This window comes from Nerophis lumbriciformis, linkage group LG14 (assembly GCF_033978685.3).
Source record: "Nerophis lumbriciformis linkage group LG14, RoL_Nlum_v2.1, whole genome shotgun sequence".
In the NCBI taxonomy this organism is placed as follows: Eukaryota; Metazoa; Chordata; class Actinopteri; order Syngnathiformes; family Syngnathidae; genus Nerophis; species Nerophis lumbriciformis.
This window is the reverse complement of record NC_084561.2, coordinates 18,123,971-18,132,198: the sequence shown is the minus strand read 5'-3', so window position 1 is coordinate 18,132,198 and position 8,228 is coordinate 18,123,971. Positions and strand designations below refer to the sequence as shown.

Below are 8,228 nucleotides of genomic sequence, written 5' to 3'. Positions count from 1 at the left end.
CACCCAACGTGGAGGTCAAACGTCACGTCACTGCGTGTTGTGTTCATGCGCCATTCACACTCGTAAAAGGTCAACGTGTTGTTTCTTCTAAAACACTGAGGACTTGAAGGAGCGTCACATTTGGATCCTTTTGGAGGAACATGTTGAAAAAAAGTGAGCGTGTGTGTAGAGGTTGCTTGGTCTCCTCCCACATCCTAAAAGACATGCATGTTAGCTTAACTGAAGACTTTAAATTGTCCATAGGTGTGAACACTGTAGTTGTCTACTCAGTTTCCTGTGATTGGCTGGTGCGTCTCACCAAAAGTCAGTTGGCATAGGATTGATTGATTAATTGGATTAGTCCTCCTACACATAAACACACACACATATATACGTATATATATATATATATATATAGACTGTATACAATTTCCTCCCATGCCCCGCCAACCTGCACATCTGGGGCCTAGCAAACTGTGCCAGAGGAGGGGCACCTTGGAGCACATCCTGAGCTGTTGCCCAAAGGCACTAGGGGAGGGGCGGTATCGCTGGCGCCACGACCAAGTTTTAAAAGCCCTGGCGGATTCTATCTGCGCAGCGATACAAAACAGCAAGTCCCAGGCCACCCCAAAGCAGTCAATCACCTTCCTCAGAGCAGGACAGAAGGCAAGCCGCCAGCCCAACTTCTCAGGAGGGCTCCTGGCCACCGCTCGTGACTGGCAGCTCCATGTTGACCTGGGAAGGCAACTCAAGTTCCCGGCCAATATCGCTACCACGTCACTCCGCCCAGACATGGTGTTGACATCGGAGTCAACCAAGCAAGTGGTGCTACTGGAGCTGACTGTCCCCTGGGAGGAGCGAATTGACGAAGCAAATGAGCGAAAGAGGGCCAAATACGCTGAGCTCACTGTCGAGTGTCGGAGTAACGGCTGGAGAGCCCGCTGTGAACCAGTCGAAATTGGGTGCAGAGGTTTTGCTGGTCACTCACTACAGCGTGTGTTCAGAATCCTTGGCATTAGAGGACTGCAGTCGAGAAAAGCCACCAAGAACATCCTAGAGGCCGCAGAAAAGGCCTCCCGGTGGCTGTGGATCCGTAGGGGGGGTCCGTGGTGCGTTACTTGGACACAGGCCGGGGTCTGATCACCCGGGCGAGGGTGTCCGATGATTAAAGACCCGAAACACCCTATGACCCCGGGTTTATCACTGATGACGTGTCCAAGCATCACCGTGAGGTGTATTCAAGTTTTATATATATATATATATATATATATATATATATATATATATGTCTTAATAAGGTTATCCAAAAAATAGTGCTCGATACCGTAGTAGAGCGCAATATATGTATGTGTGGGAAAAAAATCACAAGACTATTTCATCTCTACAGGCCTGTTTCATGAGGGGGGGTACCCTCAATCATCAGGAGATTTTAATGGGAGCATTCGCATACCATGGTTTATATAGGGCACAGAGTGGGTGGGTACAGGCTGGCCTAGGGGCGTGGTGATTGGCTCATGTGTTACCTAGGAGGTGTTTCCGTCTATGGCGGCATGTTGTTACAATTTCGCTGCGCTTGTTGAGGGATGACAGGTCTGGACGGTAAATAATAAACAGTTTCTCTTTCAAGCATAGGTTGCATCTTTTATTACCACTATTGTAAGGTGTGCTGGATGCAAGAATTTGCCATGTTATTGAATATTCAACATTATTGTCTTTGAGGTCCCAAATGTGTTTGCTGAGTTCTGTGGTATTTCGCAGGTTTTTGTTCCTGAAAGAAGCCTTGTGATTGTTCCATCTGGTTTTGAATTCACCCTCGGTTAATCCTACATATGTGTCGGATGTGTTAATGTCCTTGCGTATTACCTTAGATTGGTAGACAACTGATGTTTGTAAGCACCCCCCGTTGAGGGGGCAATCAGGTTTCTTTCGACAGTTACATGCTTTGTTGGTTTTGGAGTCGCTCTGTCTGGATCACGATTGAAGCCAACAAGCAAACCGTCAACTTCCTTGACGTCACTTTCAACCTGAGAAATAACAGCTACCAATCCGTAGGCCGTTCTCTTTGAAAATTTTCAAAAGAGAACGGCCTACGGATCACGATTGAAGCCAACAAGCAAACCGTCAACTTCCTTGACGTCACTTTCAACCTGAGAAATAACAGCTACCAACCATTCACGAAACCCAACACAACACTCCAATACGTGCACCATGACAGCAACCACCCACCCACCACCACGAAAAGAATACCTACCGGAATCAATAAAAGGCTATCGATGCTGTCATCTAGCAAAGCTGAATTTGACCAAGCAACCCCCCCGTACCAAAAAGCCCTTGATGAAAGCGGATACAATTTCACCCTCACCTATGAACCCACGCCAGGAAACCAGCCAAAAAAGAACAGAAAACGAAACGACATCATCTGGTACAACCCCCCATACAGCAAAAACGTCTCAACGAACATTGGACACAAATTCCTCAATCTGATTGACAAACACTTTCCCAAAGACAACACCCTAAGAAAAGTATTCAACAAGAACAACATTAAATTGAGCTACAGCTGCATGAACAATATACGACAAATCATCTCAAACCACAACAAAACAATTGCCAACCAGCCAATAAAGAACAGAAAACGAAACGACATCATCTGGTACAACCCCCCATACAGCAAAAACGTCTCAACGAACATTGGACACAAATTCCTCAATCTGATTGACAAACACTTTCCCAAAGACAACACCCTAAGAAAAGTATTCAACAAGAACAACATTAAATTGAGCTACAGCTGCATGAACAATATACGACAAATCATCTCAAACCACAACAAAACAATTGCAAATGAGCCGTCGACCCCCAGACAGAGCGACTCCAAAACCAACAAAGCATGTAACTGTCGAAAGAAACCTGATTTCCCCCTCAACGGGGGGTGCTTACAAACATCAGTTGTCTACCAATCTAAGGTAATACGCAAGGACATTAACACATCCGACACATATGTAGGATTAACCGAGGGTGAATTCAAAACCAGATGGAACAATCACAAGGCTTCTTTCAGGAACAAAAACCTGCGAAATACCACAGAACTCAGCAAACACATTTGGGACCTCAAAGACAATAATGTTGAATATTCAATAACATGGCAAATTCTTGCATCCAGCACACCTTACAATAGTGGTAATAAAAGATGCAACCTATGCTTGAAAGAGAAACTGTTTATTATTTACCGTCCAGACCTGTCATCCCTCAACAAGCGCAGCGAAATTGTAACAACATGCCGCCATAGACGGAAACACCTCCTAGGTAACACATGAGCCAATCACCACGCCCCTAGGCCAGCCTGTACCCACCCACTCTGTGCCCTATATAAACCATGGTATGCGAATGCTCCCATTAAAATCTCCTGATGATTGAGGGTACCCCCCCTCATGAAACAGGCCTGTAGAGATGAAATAGTCTTGTGATTTTTTCCCACACATACATATATATATATATACACACATATATACATACATACATACCGTATTTTTCGGACTATAAGTCGCAGTTTTTTTCATAGTTTGGCCGGGGGTGCGACTTATACTCAGGAGCGACTTATGTGTGAAATTAACACGTTACCGTAAAATATCAAATAATATTATTTAGCTCATTCACATAAGAGACTAGACGTATAATATTTCATGGGATTTAGCGATTAGGAGTGACAGATTGTTTGGTAAACGTATATAGCATGTTCTATATGTTATAGTTATTTGAATGACTCTTACCATAATATGTTACGTTAACATACCAGGTACGTTCTCAGTGGCGTGGCGAAGTTGGTAGAGTGGCCGTGCCAGCAATCGGAGTGTTGCTGGTTACTGTGGTTCAATCCCCACCTTCTACCATCCTAGTCACGTCCGTTGTGTCCTTGGGCAAGACACTTCACCCCTTGCTCCTGATGGCTGCTGGTTAGCGCCTTGCATGGCAGTTCCCGCCATCAGTGTGTGAATGTGTGTGTGAATGGGTGAATGTGGTGATACTGTCAAAGCGCTTTGAGTACCTTGAAGGTAGAAAAGCGCTATACAAGTATAACCCATTTATCATTTATCATTTATTTTTTATGCCTCATATAACGTACACTTATTCAGCCTGTTGTTCACTATTCTTTATTTATTTTAAATTGCCTTTCAAATGTCTATTCTTGGTTTTGACTTTTATCAAATACATTCCCCCCAAAAATGCGACTTATACTCCAGTGCGACTTATATATGTTTTTTTCCTTCTTTATTGTGCATTTTCGGTCGGTGCGACTTATACTCCGGAGCGACTTATACTCCGAAAAATACGGTACATACATACATACATATACACACACACACACACACACACATATATATATAAAAGACCCCAATATTTGGACTCACTATTGTCGGAATGTCATCCAGGAACATTTTTAAAATGTTTGATTTGAATGCACGTCATTTGTGCCTAACCAACCTGACTCAGTCTCTTCTTTCATCAAATTGAGCACGACTGAGAAATAAGCCACGAAAGTCACGAGTGCCAGCACGTTGATTGAAAAGTTGAGGAACACTATTGAATACAAGAACTCCTAGCAAAGTATGAAAGTGGCATCTGCGTGTCTCTCTCCCCCCGGCACCATGTTGACCTGATGCGTAAAAATCATCGCTCTGCACATATAAATATTTTTTCCCCCTCATCGTTGCGGCGCCCTGGTAAAGAATACTGCCATGGATAATTGCCCACATGGCCTATAGCTACAACCGCCACTCTCTGTAAAAGTTGTATTATTTTTTAACTTCCAAAATAGCTGAATTGTTATGTGGTTTTGCTTTAGAATTAGTAACGTTCTAATGCAAATACCAACACGATGACATTACAGTACACAAAAATACACGTGCTGTTTCAGTGGCACTTGACCACCTCAGCTCCAACGCAGGAAGCAGTGAAATTACAGCTAAGAATATGAAACGTATCAACAATATTAACATTAAAGTGAATTTACCTTTGTTCAAAGTTACAGAGAACATAAGCAACATGGCAATACATCCAAGTGCTGAAATCCACCCCATGAAGTCCAAAGATCTAAAAGATAACACTTCTCCGGTGAGTAAGTGTGTGTGAGAGAGAGAGAGAGGTGTTGCAGTCAACCTGCCTTAACCCAGATGTACTTCTCAGAAATGTCACAGGTTTCAGGTAAATCACATTGTACGTGCGGCAGAAAAAACCACATGATGTGTCAGTGGTGAAGGGGAAACGTAGACTCTGGAAGACCAACACATCCTCAAAGCAGTTCCCTTGACGACGCGTACGGGTATGACTGCAAAGTAAATGTTGAATTGTCACGATGAGTTGCATCCACTCTGTGTCAAAGAAATTAAGTGTCAACGAATCCATAATCGTGTCAGGGGTCAAGTTGACTTTGAACTAGGGTTGTACGGTATACCGGTATTAGTATAGTACCGCGATACTAATCAGTCATATTCGGTACTATACTGCCTCATGAAAAGTACCGGTCCATCCCCCAAATTGATACCCAAATATGTGGTATCATCCAAAACTAATGTAAAGCATCCAAACAACAGAAGAATAAATGATTATTACATTTTAACAGAAGTGTAGATAGAACATGTTAAAAGAGAAAGTAAGCAGATATTAACAGGAAATGAACAAGTACAAACCCTGTTTCCATATGAGTTGGGAAATTGTGTTAGATGTAAATATAAACAGAATACAATGATTTGCAAATCATTTTCAACCCATAATCAGTTGAATATGCTACAAAGACAACATATTTGATGTTCAAACTGATAAACATTTTTTTTTTGCAATTAATCATTAACTTTAGAATTTGATGCCAGCAACACGTGACAAAGAAGTTGGGGAAAGTGGCAATAAATACTGATAAAGTTGAGGAATGCTCATCAAACCCTTATTTGGAACATCCCACAGGTGTGCAGGGTAATTGGGAACAGGTGGGTGCCATGATTGGGTATAAAAACAGCTTCCCAAAAAATGCTCAGTCTTTCACAAGAAAGGATGGGGCGAGGTAAACCCTTTTGTCCACAACTGCGTGAGCAAATAGTCAAACAGTTTAAGAACAACGTTTCTCAAAGTGCAATTGCAAGAAATTTAGGGATTTCAACATCTGCGGTCCATAATATCATCAAAAGGTTCAGAGAATCTGGAGAAATCACTCCACGTAAGCGGCATGACCGGAAACCAACATTGAATGACCGTGACCTTCGATCCGTCAGACAGCACTGTATCAAAAACCGACATCAATCTCTAAAGGATATCACCACATGGGCTCAGGAACACTTCAGAAAACCACTGTCACTAAATACAGTTGGTTGCTACATCTGTAAGTGCAAGTTAAAGCTCTACTATGCAAAGCAAAAGCCATTTATCAACAACATCCAGAAACGCCGCCGGCTTCTCTTGGCCCGAGATCATCTGATGCAAAGTGGAAAAGTGTTCTGTGGTCTGACGAGTCCACATTTCAAATTGTTTTTGGAAATATTCGACATCGTGTCATCCGGACCAAAGGGAAAGCGAACCATCCAGACTGTTATCGACGCAAAGTTGAAAAGCCAGCATGTGTGATGGTATGGGGGTGCATTACTGCCCAAGGCATGGGTAACTTACACATCTGTGAAGGCACCATTAATGCTGAAAGGTACATACAGGTTTTGGAACAACATATGCTGCCATCTAAGCGCCGTCTTTTTCATGGACGCCCCTGCTTATTTCAGCAAGACAATGCCAAGCCACATTCAGCACGTGTTACAACAGCGTGGCTTTGTAAAAAAAAGAGTGCGGGTACTTTCCTGGTCCAGCTGCAGATCAGACATGTCTCCCATCGAAAATGTGTGGCGCATTATGAAGCGTAAAATACGACAGCGGAGACCCCGGACTGTTGAACGACTGAAGCTCTACATAAAACAAGAATGGGAAAGAATTCCACTTTCAAAGCTTCAACAATTAGTTTCCTCAGTTCCCAATCGTTTATTGAGTGTTGTTAAAAGAAAAGGTGATGTAACACAGTGGTGAACATGCCCTTTCCCAACTACTTTGGCACGTGTTGCAGCCATGAAATTCTAATTTAATTATTATTTGCAAAAAAAAAAAAAAAAAGTTTATGAGTTTGAACATCAAATATCTTGTCTTTGTAGTGCATTCAATTGAATATGGGTTGAAAAGGATTTGCAAATCATTGTATTCCGTTTATATTTACATCTAACACAATTTACCAACTCATATGGAAACAGGGTTTGTAGATTAATAATTCATTTTCTACCACTTGTCCTTAATAATTTTGAGAAAATAATAGAATGATAAATTACACAATATGTTACTTTATATGTCAGCAGATAAATTAGGAGCCTTTGTTTGTTCACTTACTAATAAAAGACAAATTGTCTTTTATGTTCACTATTTTATTTAAGGACAAACTTGCAATAAGAAACATATGTTTAATGTACCCTAAGATTTTTTTGTTAAAATAAACCCAATAATGCAATTTTTTGTGGTCCCCTCTATTTGGAAAAGTATCAAAATAATTTTGGTACCGGTACCAAAATATTGGTATCGGGACAACACTACTTTGAAGAAATGCAACTGGTTAAGTTGTCGTTCGAAAAGATGGAGTTGCAACTTATCAACCATTATTCTTGCAAGCGTTCAGGAAAAAGCTAATAAAAAAATGAGCTACGACTGGAGGATTTAATTGAAGGTGAACTTGACAGCAGTGCTGCACCTCAGAACCAGTAGAGGGCAGGATTGTATAGCGTTTGATCGTTTACAACAAGTCCGTTTTCCTTCTTGCAATATTACGATTTTAAATGGCAGAATTGTACTCATACTCCCGTAAAACTAAAACAATAAACACGTCCTATTCAATCTTCAAAGTTGCTGCCTAACGTTCTGTCCATCATTGACAATCTTTGTGAGACAAGAACACATTTTTCCCCTCTTTTGTGCAATCTAAATAGAAAAAAACTGCTAGTAAGAGGTGGCAAACACTGTCGGTAACAAAGATATGTTCTTTTTCTCCCATAAAGCACTCTAAAAACCATCCAAAAACCCTCCAACACAGTTTTATATACTTGCTGTACATATGTATGCAATGGTAACACACACATTTATTATATCTAGGGCTGTAAATCTTTGGGTACCACACGATTCGATTCGATACTTGGGGGTAACAATTCGATTAAAAATAAATTCTCGATTAAAAATCAATACTT

General features: G+C 41.4%; 1 long non-coding RNA gene across 1 annotated transcript; it reads right to left on the bottom strand.

Annotated features, from left to right (window-relative positions):
* Positions 1–3: 3 nt before the first annotated feature.
* On the bottom strand, positions 4–5,076 carry LOC140679402 (uncharacterized). Its single transcript, XR_012050825.1, has 2 exons — positions 4,985–5,076; positions 4–127 (listed from the first exon to the last, which is right to left on the bottom strand). It is a non-coding gene; the product is annotated as an uncharacterized lncRNA (long non-coding RNA).
* Positions 5,077–8,228: the final 3,152 nt, after the last annotated feature.